At 41.5% G+C, this 12,769-nt stretch overlaps 1 pseudogene; it reads left to right on the top strand.

Moving 5' to 3' along the window:
* Positions 1–203: 203 nt before the first annotated feature.
* Positions 204–7,322, top strand: LOC121151083 (annotated as a pseudogene).
* Positions 7,323–12,769: the final 5,447 nt, after the last annotated feature.

Below are 12,769 nucleotides of genomic sequence, written 5' to 3'. Positions count from 1 at the left end.
TTATAATGAGTGGCTCTTCATGAGCAGTCATTTTATGCCCATGATGCTATTATGTCACATCACATTTTAAAATGTTTTTGTATTATCTTTCTGGCATCATAATGTCTTCTTTTACTTTTGCTTTCCTGTTGACATTTGTGGAAACACTGGTTTTTGTCCTCTGATGGCTTTGTTCTTTGAAATATAACTCTGTGGCTAGTAAGATGACTGTTACTTCAGGGGGTATTCAAAAAGGTGTGCTGGGTGTGGACATCGAGCAATGGCCAGTGTTTGAAAGTAGGACAAATTCCCAGACAACACCCAAGTTACTTGTAGGTCTCTGCTGTCATGAGCAGTAAGAAGTGTATCATCATATCAGCCTTCATGATCAGATACAACTCCTCTCTTTTTTCTTACTTGAAAGTCAGTTATACAAAGAGAAAGAGAGACAGGGGAGAAGATCTTCCATCTGCTGATTGCACAATGGAGTGGCCGCAATGGAGTGAAAGCCAATCCAAATCCAGGAGCCAGGAACAACTTCTGGGTCTCCCACACAGGTGCAGAGTCTCAAGGTTTTGGACCACTCTTGACTGCTTTCCCAGGCCACAGACAGGGAGCTGGATGGGAAGTAGGATCATCAGGATTATAACTGATGCCTATATGGGATCCTGGCATGGGCAAAGTGAGGATTTTAACCACTAGTTAATGGGGCTCCACCCACAACTGCTCTCCTCTAAGCTGAAGTGACTGCACAGCATGAGCCCACCATTGATCATGCACCCCACCCATGCAGCCCCCTGAGGCACACATAGGATATTTGTTCTTTTCAGTATAAGCACAGAGCCTTCTCACAGAGGACTCTCAAGTTATTCCGGAGATTTTGAGCTTCTGAAATTTGAAACAGACATCGCCCCACAACCTACTAAGATGTCACAGAATCCCGACAGTTACAAAATGATATACTGCAACAGTCGCAGGTGCATTGTACTCACTCTGCCACATAAACCTCCACCTTCTATGGAGAGTGTGAAAATTGTAGTATATGCTTCCTGCCCTAAAGAAATTTTGGGTACTCCACCTTGACTAATAGAGTCTAGGTACCTTATAATGGAGTAAGAAGAGGAGTGCTTCATTGCTCTAAGTGTGTGCCCTGACTTCCACCTCCCCCAAGCCAGATTCATATTCAGAGGGAACCAACAACAGCCTCGATCATCTTATTTTTAATAAGTTACCTTAAAATTCAATTATGTACATTAAGGTTGAGGGAAGGAGGGAATCTTATGCTCTAACTTCAGGGAGTTAGGTGGGTATCTGTCTTCCACTACTGCTTTAGGCTTGACCTAAGATCAGTGGGGTCCATGATTCTACTTCAGGCAACATCACCATTGGCAAAGACTGCATAATTTGCTCTCACCTTAATCCAAAATGGTGGCATCTATAGGAATCACTGGAGATATCCCTCACTCAGATAAACGGTTTCATCATCTTGGCTTCTCCACAGCATCACGCTGCTTCCTATACAAATTCTACCATCATGTTTTGTTTGTGTTGTTTTTGTTTTTGCAGCTCTCCACTGGGATTGAAGTTTCTTCCTTTTTCCCTGTTATCCTCCTGTGATCGAAATCAGCAAATCTGTTCCATTTTAAGCCCTGAGTCAAATCAGCTGCAGAGCTACTGATGCTCAAGACAGGGAAACAGAATCCCAAACACCATAATATGCTTTAGCCTCCTGGGACATACTTTTCTCTAGTGACACATAAAATACAGAACCGAATTAATGCTAAGTAATTTTCTGAAACCAACCATGTGTATAGATAAAGCAATTCTGGATCTTCTGAATGCCTATGAAATTTGGAAATGAGATATATGATTTTATCTGTCTCATGTAACCCTCTCTATAAATGATCCTTGTTGTAAGATTTATAACAGTTGTTATATCTGAAAGTGTGTAATTCCTACTCTTGACAACATTAAACTAGGAAAAAAGAAATTCACTCACAAAACAAGATTTGCATTAAACCAGATGACATGAACATTTGGCATATATAATAATGTATTTCTTATCTATTAATTGCTTTGCTGTATGTTGAAGTTTATTGTGTTGAGGATTCTGTATAAGTTAATTAGGATTTAAGCAATGTGGACTCAGAAGCCTAACCAAGAAAAAAGAGAAGACAGAACAGATCAACCATCTCAGCTAAGATGGACTATGTCAATCAGTGAATTCTTCAAGGACCTCATAGTGCTTGGAGTGGCAAGATTGGCAGTGATTCATAACTGTTGAAATACCAAAACCACTTGGGCAAGAACCTCAGAGCATACCCTACATCCGGGACCTGGGGAGGGTGGGAAATTGGGTGGGGCTTCTCCCTTAATACCCCCGTTTTAAAGATGAAGGAAACAATATGGGAAAAATATTAGTCTTACCCACTTTCCTGTAGCCCTTGAACCTTTTTACCCTAATTAACTATATAAAGATTGTAAAATATTTTTAAAAATTAAATTAAATTTGAAAAAAAGATTTAAGCAATGAAATTGTGACCATCAGCAAGTATATCATTTAACAATCATACTTAAACATTCATGAAACTACTCAACCAAAAAAACCCTAAAATTTACAAGCAGTTTAATTATGCCAATTTTATATGCAGCTTTCTTTGTTTTTTAACTTGATAAAATACTGTTCAAGCTATTCATTAATACAAAGGGAGTGTACATACTATATCACCTGAAAGTTTAAATCCAATGTTTCATTTTTGTTAGAGACCATATGTGACGAATTTAACTTCAATATTAATCATCTAATAATAACATTATATTTTCTGTCACAGTCACAGTACTAGTGTTCAATGTCTGTGTGAGGCTGGTGACATGCACACTGGACACAAACATATCAATATTGCTAAGGGTAACAGCAAGTTCTGTTGGATTGCACTGATCTGAGAATGAGAAAGACACGAAGCAAGATTTTCTGCTTAAGAAACAATATTTCTTTGAAGAGAGTAAAAGGCTGTCTTTCACCGTGGAAAGCAGGTGGTCCTCACCATCACAAGTTCTGTGAAAGCATCCTTAAGTTACATCAACAGCAGGGAGATTGCCTTGATAGTCCTGACTTCAGTAAACAGCAGGCTGCTCCAGTGTACTGTAATGGGAGTCCAATGGGCTTTCAGGAACATTATCTTCTAAAGTATTTAATTGTATCAAAATGTCTTATCTCAATATCTGCTAACTTGTGTCTATGTACCTAACATGATGAGACTTTAAAGAACTTAACTCACCATTTTTGTGCCTTCTGGTAAACCAAAGTGTGTGTGCTTAGGAGAGATGTAATGTAATTTGGATATGAAATGACTCCAATTGCTTACATAAGAAATGTTTTGTGGTGATAATTACCTCAATTTACTCCTCTCACAAACACTCTTTATCAGATCTCATAAGTGAGCTATTGACCTCTATTATTTGAATTCAAAACTACGAACAAACCCAAGAGTAGGACAGACACTTTAAGTGCTAAGGGCATGGTAAAGATGTTGTCAGTCACTTCTCTGTATATTGGGGTTTCCATGTTATGATAGGGCCATCTCTTTGCATTCAGTCTAATCTGAAAAAGCTTAATGCCCATCAGTGGCACTACTTTTAGGTTCTAGTGCTTCTATTTATCACCGCCGTTGTCCATGCATTGATCAAAACCTCTGTTTCCAAAACCTCTAGTATAAAGTTAGATCAAATTTCAGTTAGGCTTCTCTTTCAACAAAGTCTGTCTCCACCTTAGTTGAAGAGCTAGACTTTAATATTTTTCGAACTCATTTACTTTGTGATTGACTTGTACTTTCTGTGGAATGAAGTCCTTGTTAACTGTGTTAAGCTTTGAAAAGCACATTGGAAAACATTCGTGTGACATCATACTGTATAATTTTATCATTTTATTATAACAAAAACATTTGTAAACAAAACAGATTGTATGCATTCCACAGGCAAAGTCCCCGAAAAAACAACCCTTCTTGCAACTCTTGTTAAACTTCATATCCCTCTCTCTTCCTCTCCTATTTTCATCAGAAGTTCAAACATGTAATTTTAATCCACTTCAGTTTTAGTGGTTTAATTTTGATTGCTCTTAATATTTCTTTAAAAAAAAAGATTTATTATTTCTATTGGAAAGGCAGATATACAGAGAGGAAGATCTTCCGTCTGATGATTCACTCCCCAAGTGAGCGCAATGGTCGATGCTATGCCGATCTGAAGCCAGGAGACTCTTCCAGATCTCCCATGCGGGTGCAGGGTCCCAAAGCCTTGGGCTGTCCTAGACTGCTTTCCCAGGCCACAAGCAGGGAGCTGGATGGGAAGTGGAGCTGCCCGGATTAGAACCAGCACCCTTATGGGATCCCGGGCATACAAGGCGAGGTCCTTAACCACTGCGCCATCGCGCCAGGCCCATGCTCTTAATATTTCAAAACTAAAACTAGAAGGGTCACAATTTCCTGGAATATAAATATGGGGAGAATTGAAATAACATCTCAAAGAGATTGCCTGATTCTAATATTTTTTTGTATTGCATATCAGCTGTCACGTATGAGGAAAGCATACCGGAGTGCTACAATAATGGATTTCAGTTGTATTCATTAAAATGCAAAAGAATCTCATTTTTATTATGATTTAGTAGTGTTTCATATTCTACTCATATACATACAACTATCTATATATTTAAATACATATTTATGACACATTATGGATTTTCACATTGATAGAAGTGTGAATTGATTCTAAGTATTAGCTATGGTGAAAATAATATGTAATAAACATGGGGATATAACTAACTTTAATATGATGATTCCATTAAGGTAGTATAAATTCCCATTAATGAGATGACTGTATCACAAGGGGCATGTTCAAATACCTGAGCACTCTCCACACTGTCTTCCATATGGTTGAACTAGACTACATTCCCACCATCAATAATAGAAGGCGAGCATTCAGAAGGACAACCACATTTCCCTCACTGCCTTCATTCCACAGGAATAAATCACCTTCTCTTTCATATCTTAAATAGCCTGTAATTTTAATACAATTTCTTCTCAGAAGCTTAATTTGCCAAAAATCACAAGAGTAAGCAATAAGACCAGAGCACCACATTTCTAATGAAGTGTAAATATATGCCAAAAAATAAACCATATCACAACATATCATAACATAACCTTTTCATTCTTACATTTTATTATATTCTATATTAATCGCCACAAATCAGAAAAAAAAACCACCTGATTTTTGTCTTTGATATTGGCTTATTTCACTAAGCATAATGATTTACAGTTGCATACACTTCTGGTTAAAGATGGACTTTTAGTCTTTTTTTTATGACTGAGCTGTGTTTCAAGTGTACACATACACACACACACACACACAAACACACACACACATATTTTAATGCAGTCATCAGTGTTGGTCATCTGAGTTGATTTCATGTCTAAGCTATCATGAATTGTGCTGCAATAAACTTGGGTGTATAAATATCGTCTCATAGACTATTTCATTTTAGGTAAATTTTCAGGAGTGAAGTGGCTGGATTACATGGCAGATGTATTTTCAGATTTCTGAGACACCTTCAAAGTGTGGTCCATAATGGTTTTTCTAGTTTACATCCCCATTCACAGTGGATTATGGTGCCATTTCCCCCACATTCTTGACTGCATTTATTGTGGGTTTTTTTTTGAAATTATTATTTTCAGCGGATGGTGATTTTAAATAGAATGTAGGAAAACCTCAGAGACACTTTTATTTGCATTTTCCTATGATGGCTAGTGAGCATGAATGTTTTGCGTGTATCTGTTTGTCATTTGTATTTCATCCTTTGAAAAATGACTGCTTATGTCCTTTACCTATATCTTAACTAAACTGTTTATGTTTGTTGAGTTTTTCCAGCTTGTTATAGATCCTGAATATTAATTCTCTGTATGGTGCAAAAATTGAAACTCCTTCTTATTCTGTGGCTTGCCAGGGGCGGGGGCGTGGGATGAAGTTGGGGTTGGAGGCTGAGCCGGCCCTGGATGGAGCAGAGTGCTCCCTGGATGCAGCCTTCCCACAGGCCGGCCCCTGGCCGCTGCAGCGCTGCCTCCTGAGCGGTGACCCTCTTGGGAGAAGTCGCCAAAAAGGTGACCATGATAGTGGCAGTCCCCAGCCCGGCCTTGGAGCTCCCAGACCTGCTGCTGCTGCCCGGCCCCGCCAAGACAGACAGCTGCAGCTCCTATGGTGATTGTCCCTGCCTGACCTCCAACCTCTGACCTCCTCAGCTCGACCAGCCCTGGGCGGGGAACCAAGGGGTCCACAGGGCCAGAAATGGACGGACCTGGTCTGACTTACAGGGAAAAGGAGAGACACAGAAAATCTTCCATCCCTGGCTCACCCCCCACCCTCCACCAAGTGGCCACATTGGCTGGAACTGAGCTGATCTGAAGCCAGGAACAGGAGTCTCTTCCGAGTCTCCCACGCAGGTGCAGGGTCCCAAGCTTTGGCCCATCCTCCACTGCTTTCCCAGGCCACAGGCAGGGAGCTAGATGGGAAGTGGAGCAGCTGGGATACGAACCGGTACCCATATGGGATCCCAGTGGATGTAAGGCGAGGACTTTAGCTACTAGGCTACCACACCGGGCTCCCATTTTTGTGTTTGTTTTTGTTTAAGGAACAGAGCCAAAGGCAATGAAGACCCAGAAGGGATGGCTCCTGATGGGGAAGGAGAGAGAGGTGTCAGAAACTGAGGCTGCCCCTTCCCTGGCCCAGACTGTTCCCCCTTCAGTTCATCCAGCTCTTCATCCACAACCAGAGGTGGCGGCAACTGAAGGTCAATTTCTGCACGGGCCGCGCCTTCTACCTGCCTGAGACCCGCAAACGCGAGTTCGGCAAGTGGGTGGGTGCAGTTGCTGTACCGCCTGCGCTTCTCCGAGGCCCAGGGCGCCGTGCCCTTCACACACGAGTCCTGGGAGCTGGGGGGTGGCGAAGAGGACGAGGATGGGCCCTGCCAGGAGTGCGGGCAGCTCCAAGCCAAGGAGGCCATACTGGACCCTCAGACCTCTGAGCTCTGGGGGCTCTGTCTACATCCTGTGTTGTCAGGGTTACCTAAGGACCAGGGCCTGAGGCCACTGACGCAAGGGCTGCCCAGGGCCCACATCAGAGTTCACAGTCTGGCCACCCTGGAGATTTCCTGGGGTCGGACAGCCGCGTGGAGCACCCAGAGACTTGGTGCCACCCTTCCCAACACGCCTGCCTCACACTGTCCCTTCTCTGTGACTCCTGGAGTTGCTACAGCACCAGCCTGCATCCCTTCTCCTCCTGTGGCTGCCTCTACAAAGTAGTCATTGGGAGGAAAAAAAAATGCTTTAGTTGTCCATTTGGTGGATTTTTCAAGCTGTAGTTGCTTGTACCTATGCCTTTCAGTGTTTCCCAACGGATTTCCTCTAGGAGTTTGATGGTCTCCAGTCACAGATTTGCATTTTGAATCCATTTGAGTTGATTTTTGTGATGCGGTGCAAGGTAAGCTCCTTGTTTCCTACTTCTGCATGTATATGTGCAGTTTTCGGAGCACCATATGTTGAAGCGAGTGTCCTTCGGCCCCAGTGATCTCCATTCCCTTCTCAAGAGTTAGTTGGCTTTAGATACGTGTTGGTTGATTTCTCAGACTTCTGCTCAGCTTTGTTCATCTGCAGGGATATATTTTATGCCAGTACCCAGCTATTTTGAATGAGAACTGCACGTATTAGAATTTGAAGTAAGCTGTCCTGGCATTTCTGGCCCTGTTTTTGTTGTTTTAGATTGCTTTAGTAATTCAGGATCACTAGAATTAAAATTTCAGCATCAATCTTTAAAGTTTATTATTTTTACTTGAGACACAAGCTTTACAGAGAAGGACAGATGCTGGTTCACTATTCAGCTGGTTACAACGGTCACAACTGAACTGCTTGGTGAGAAGAATGTGCGATATATACTGACTGGGATTGCACCGGACCTGTAGATTATTTTGGGTAATGTGGATGTTAAGTGACACGGATGAAGTTTATGAATGTAGAAGACTCTCTACTTTTGTCATGTTCCATTTTTTCTTTCACATTCTTGGTTACGTTTATTTCAAGGTATTGCACTTGGGTTTAATTTTTGTTTCTTACACTGCTCTTAACAGTTCTTGGCTACTGCATTATTTTTCTATACAAGTCTGTTGAGTTTTGTATGTTTATTTTATATACTGCAATTTTATCAAACTCTCCTGTGAGTTGTAGTTTTTTCTCTGTTAGTAAATTTTTTGCTCCGCTATAATAAGGAATCATGTTATGTATAAGCAATGTGACTTTCTCCTTTCCAAATTCCATTCCTTTAGTCACCAAGAAACTGTTTAAAACTGCTAGGGCTGTATTAAATAGAGGCATGAAAGTTGGCCTCCTTTGCTCATTTCAGATTTTGATAAAATGCTTTCCATATTTCTCCATTCAGTATGATGCTAGCTATGGGTTTTAATCTGTTGCTTTGATTGTGTTGAGGAATATTAATTCTATACTGTTTGCTTAATGGGTTTTATTTAACAGATTTGTTTATTTTTGTTTGAAAGGTGGATTTTGTAGAGCTAAAAGGAGAAACAGGGAGAAGGTCTTCCGTCTGGTGATTCATTCCCCAAATGGCTGCAATAGCCAAAAGTGAGCTGACCCAAACCTGGAGCCCAAAGCTCCTCCAGATGTCCCTTGTGGGTACAAGGTCCCAAAGACTCAGGCCATCTTCTGCAGTTACCCCAGGCCAAAGAATAGAGCTGCATTGGAAGCAGAACAGCTGAAACTCAAATTGGCAACCATGGATGTTGGCATCAGAGGGCAGCAGACTATCTTGCTACATGACAGCCCCTCAAAGTTTTTGAGATGAAATTATGTGGTATTTTTTATCATTTTTTTCTTTATCAATTTGACATAACCATCCTGGTTTTATTTTTCAGTTTGGTATTGTGTCTTGCATGTATTGAGCCATATTGTGTGTAAGGGATCAATCTCCCTTGCTCTGAGTGAGTGATCTTTCTGATGTGCTTTATGAATTCTCTGAGACAGCATTTTGTGTTCATGAGGGATATTGTTTGACAGTTGCTTTTTTATGATTTTCTGTATTGGAATTAAGGTTATTGTGGCCTCATGGAAGTTTCAAATGCTTAATAGCTTCAGAAGTGAAATTAATATTTTTTAATTGATTGAACTTAGCAGTGAGGAAAGCTAGTCTATTCATTTTTGTGGTTGGGAGGCTCTGTTTTAGTGATTCAATCACTCTTAGTTATCAATTTATTTAGACTTCTCTGTCTCCTTCACTCAGTTGCTGTCGGTTGTACATGTCCAGAAAGCTATTCCTTTCTTTAAGGATTTACAGTTTGTTATTTGATGCTTTACGTAATTCCTTAGGATTCTTTGTATTTCTGTTGTTACAAATTTTTTCACCTTTGATTTCGCTGATTTAGATTTTGTCCCTTTTTGGTTACTTCTGGCATTAATGTATCAATGTTTTTTGTTTGTTTTAAAAACACAAATGTTCATCTCACCGATCTTTTCCTGATTGTTTTGATGTCAATGCTGTTAGTTGTTTTTATTTTTTTTCCTAATTTTAACTTTCTTTCCTCCTGCTATGTGTGAGTGGAGTTTGTGCTGTTTGTCAGGTGCTTGAGAAGCATTGATCCACAATTCATTGAGACATTGACAACTTTTCATTAGTAGACACTAATTGATGTGAATTTCCTTAAAATTTCCTTTTCTATACCCAGGAGTTTTGATATGCTGTGCTGTCATCTTCATTAATTTCCAAGATTTTTTTTTTATTATTTCATGTTTTATTTATTTGAAAACCCTCGTTCATTCTGAAGTTTCTGGTTTATTCTCATGTGTTTGAATATTTTCTTAAATTTTCTTGAATTTCTCATATTTACTTAAGTTGTTGATTTGCTTCTCTACTCAATTTTTTTGTCCTAAAATAAACATGGTAGCATTACAGATTTAATTTTTCTTTCAATTTCTCAGGCTTGCTTTATTATCTAACATATGGTTTATACTATTGAACATTGTGTTTTGTGGGGGAAAATATTATGCAATGTAACAACATTTTAGTGCAGAAGTTTAAAATACTCAAAACCCAGTAAATTCTCTATAAGTAAATAAGAAGGGATATTTCACTGTATTAAAGAAACACACAAAAAGTAAACCAACAAAATGATCTATTGAAGAAACAAAAGAAGAAATTTCTAAATTCATAAAATAATGATCAAAAAGTGACAAATCCAGCTAGTTTATCCAGATTAGACAGAGAAAAAAAATAATAACTACCTGCAAGCAATAAAGGTGATATCTGTCGCATGTGAAAATCCATTTTTATATTATTTTTCACACAGGAAATACATTACCAAAAATTAAATTCCACATTATGTAAGCCTCAGGCTTGGAATTGTTTTTAAAATAAATAAGTCAATGAAATGTATATGGAAAACAAAAACTAACATATATTAATGCATAAGTATGTGTATTTGAGGTAGGACAAGATGAATGATTAGGGCAGGAAGCTGTAGCTGGGAGTACAGAGGTTAATAAGGGCAAAGCAGGTGCAGTGCAGAGCTAGGAATGAAAATTCCACACTAGGTGAGCAGAGCTGGCAAGAGGCCCGTGGAGAGAAGTGGGTACTGTGGAGAGAATTGGGAGCTGTGGAGAAAAGAAACATTGTTGAAAATGTCAGAGGTTGCAGCCTGCAGCACAAGAGAAAGGTGAGCATAGCAACCTATGAAAACACAGCCACCCGGCGCGGTGGCGCAAGTGGTTAAGTCCTCGCCTTGCACGCCCGGGATCCCATATGGGCGCCGGTTCTAATCCCGGCAGCCCCGCTTCCCTTCCAGCTCCCTGCTTGTGGCCTGGGAAAGCAGTCGAGGACGGCCCAAAGCTTTGGGACCCTGCACCCGCGTGGGAGACCCGGAAGAGGCTCCTGGCTTCGGATCGGCATAGTATCAGCCGTTGCGGCTCACTTGGGGAGTGAATCATCGGACGGAAGATCTTCCTCTCTGTATCTCCTCTCTGTATATCCGCCTTTCCAATAAAAAAAAATAATAAAAATAAATCTTTAAAAAAAAAAAAGAAAACACAGCCTAACCCACACACAAAAACCTACTGGATTTGGACCCAGTACAAAGGAGCCAGAGCAACCAGACCCCTATGGGTACCTCCAAAAGATATAACATTTGGTAAAAAGTCGTAGGACAAAGTACTGATTGATTGGCTCCAACACCTGTGAAAGGATGCAAAGCTAAGTTAAATCCAACAGGTTCCTGACTTATTGTCCCCACATTGGAACAATCAGATTATTGTGGAGCAAGTCATTGGGGAGTAAGCCACTGCAAGCTAGTCAAGGGAGGAACCCAGGAAGCGAGAGCAGAGTCCATTCGACACCCAAAAGGTTCATACTTTAAACACCCTGAAAGACACCAGGACTACCTTAGTGGAGGATTCTGAAACCTGGTGTGTCAGGGTCCCTTGGCCAGCAAGTCAAACCCGGACACTCGTTGTCTTTGTGGAACCTTTATTGTGGAGAAGACACAGCAAAACCAGCACGTGGCGGCCGCGCAGCAGCCGCTGTGCAGCCACGCAGCAGCCACAGCATCACCCACAGCATCACCAGGCGTGCTCTCTCTCCTCCCCGTTTCTCTGGCTCCCTTATATTGGGTAACACGGCCAATCAGCGTAAAGGTCACCTCTGCAGGCAGCAGGCAGGCCAATCCTCACTAAGATCACGCTCTGTCCACGCGCCATCCATGCACCCCTGGGCCAATCACAGCAGACTTCCTGAGACTTGTTTTTTCTACCACAGGAGGAAGCAGCAGTTCGGCGCCGTCCATCTAGGGTGTGGGCTGCAGGCTCCCTACACTGGTGTGAAGAAACTGGTACAGAATCAGCTAATTGAATTCTGGAAGAAGCCATAACAAAAGCCCAAATGCATTGCAAGCAAGGAGGGATATGGAGTTTGCATCAGCAGTGGGGATATTCCAGTGCATGTGAGTAGTCCAGCACCCCACAGAAGGGGATCAAAGAAGTATGAGCAGCTGGCAGATGGATGATTGATGCACCCCTGGGAGAGGCAGGAATGAACAAATCCACTGACCTGCTTGACTTTGCTGCTGCACAGGCTGTGGGCTGTGGGTGGGGTAAGATAGAGTGAGGCCCTGCCAAATTGGCATCCAGCTCTGTGGTTCTGCTGCTGTCCTAGCATCAGTCACAGCCCTGTCTCCACATCTTAGATACCAGTGAAACGGGGATCATGTGCTGTGTCAGCATCTGACTGAAACTCACAGAAGCACAGCAGAAGACATTGGTAAGGATAGCAACAAATAAAGGGAAGTGAGCATAGACTTGAGAGAGAGAGAGTGAGAGATAGAGAGTGGAAAGGAAGAAAGGGAGGGAGGGAGGGAGGAAGGAAGGAAAGAAGGAAGGAAGGAAGGAAGGAAGGAAGGAAGGAAGGAAGGAAGGAAGGAAGGAAGAAAGGAAGGAAGGAAGGAAGGAAGGAAGGAAGGAAGGAAGAAAGGAAGGGAGGGGAACAAAGCCTTACTTCTAATCCCATCAAGTCTCCCTACTCACTTAAAGAATTGAGTAATAGAAGAGAAACAACATTGATTAGAATAGTGGCAGAAATGGCCATGGTCCCAGACATTATCGAGCCCACAACAGAGAAGCTAGGCATATAAAGGCTTTGACTTGGGAATGAAGCTAGGCCAGCACTACCTGCAGTGACTGAGGCTGAAGTCCCGAGGAGC

This window comes from Ochotona curzoniae, unplaced genomic scaffold (genome assembly GCF_017591425.1).
Source record: "Ochotona curzoniae isolate NIBS_2020 unplaced genomic scaffold, NIBS_Ocur_1.0 contig_2279, whole genome shotgun sequence".
NCBI classification, from domain to species: Eukaryota; Metazoa; Chordata; class Mammalia; order Lagomorpha; family Ochotonidae; genus Ochotona; species Ochotona curzoniae.
This window is presented reverse-complemented; position numbering and strand designations above follow the sequence as displayed.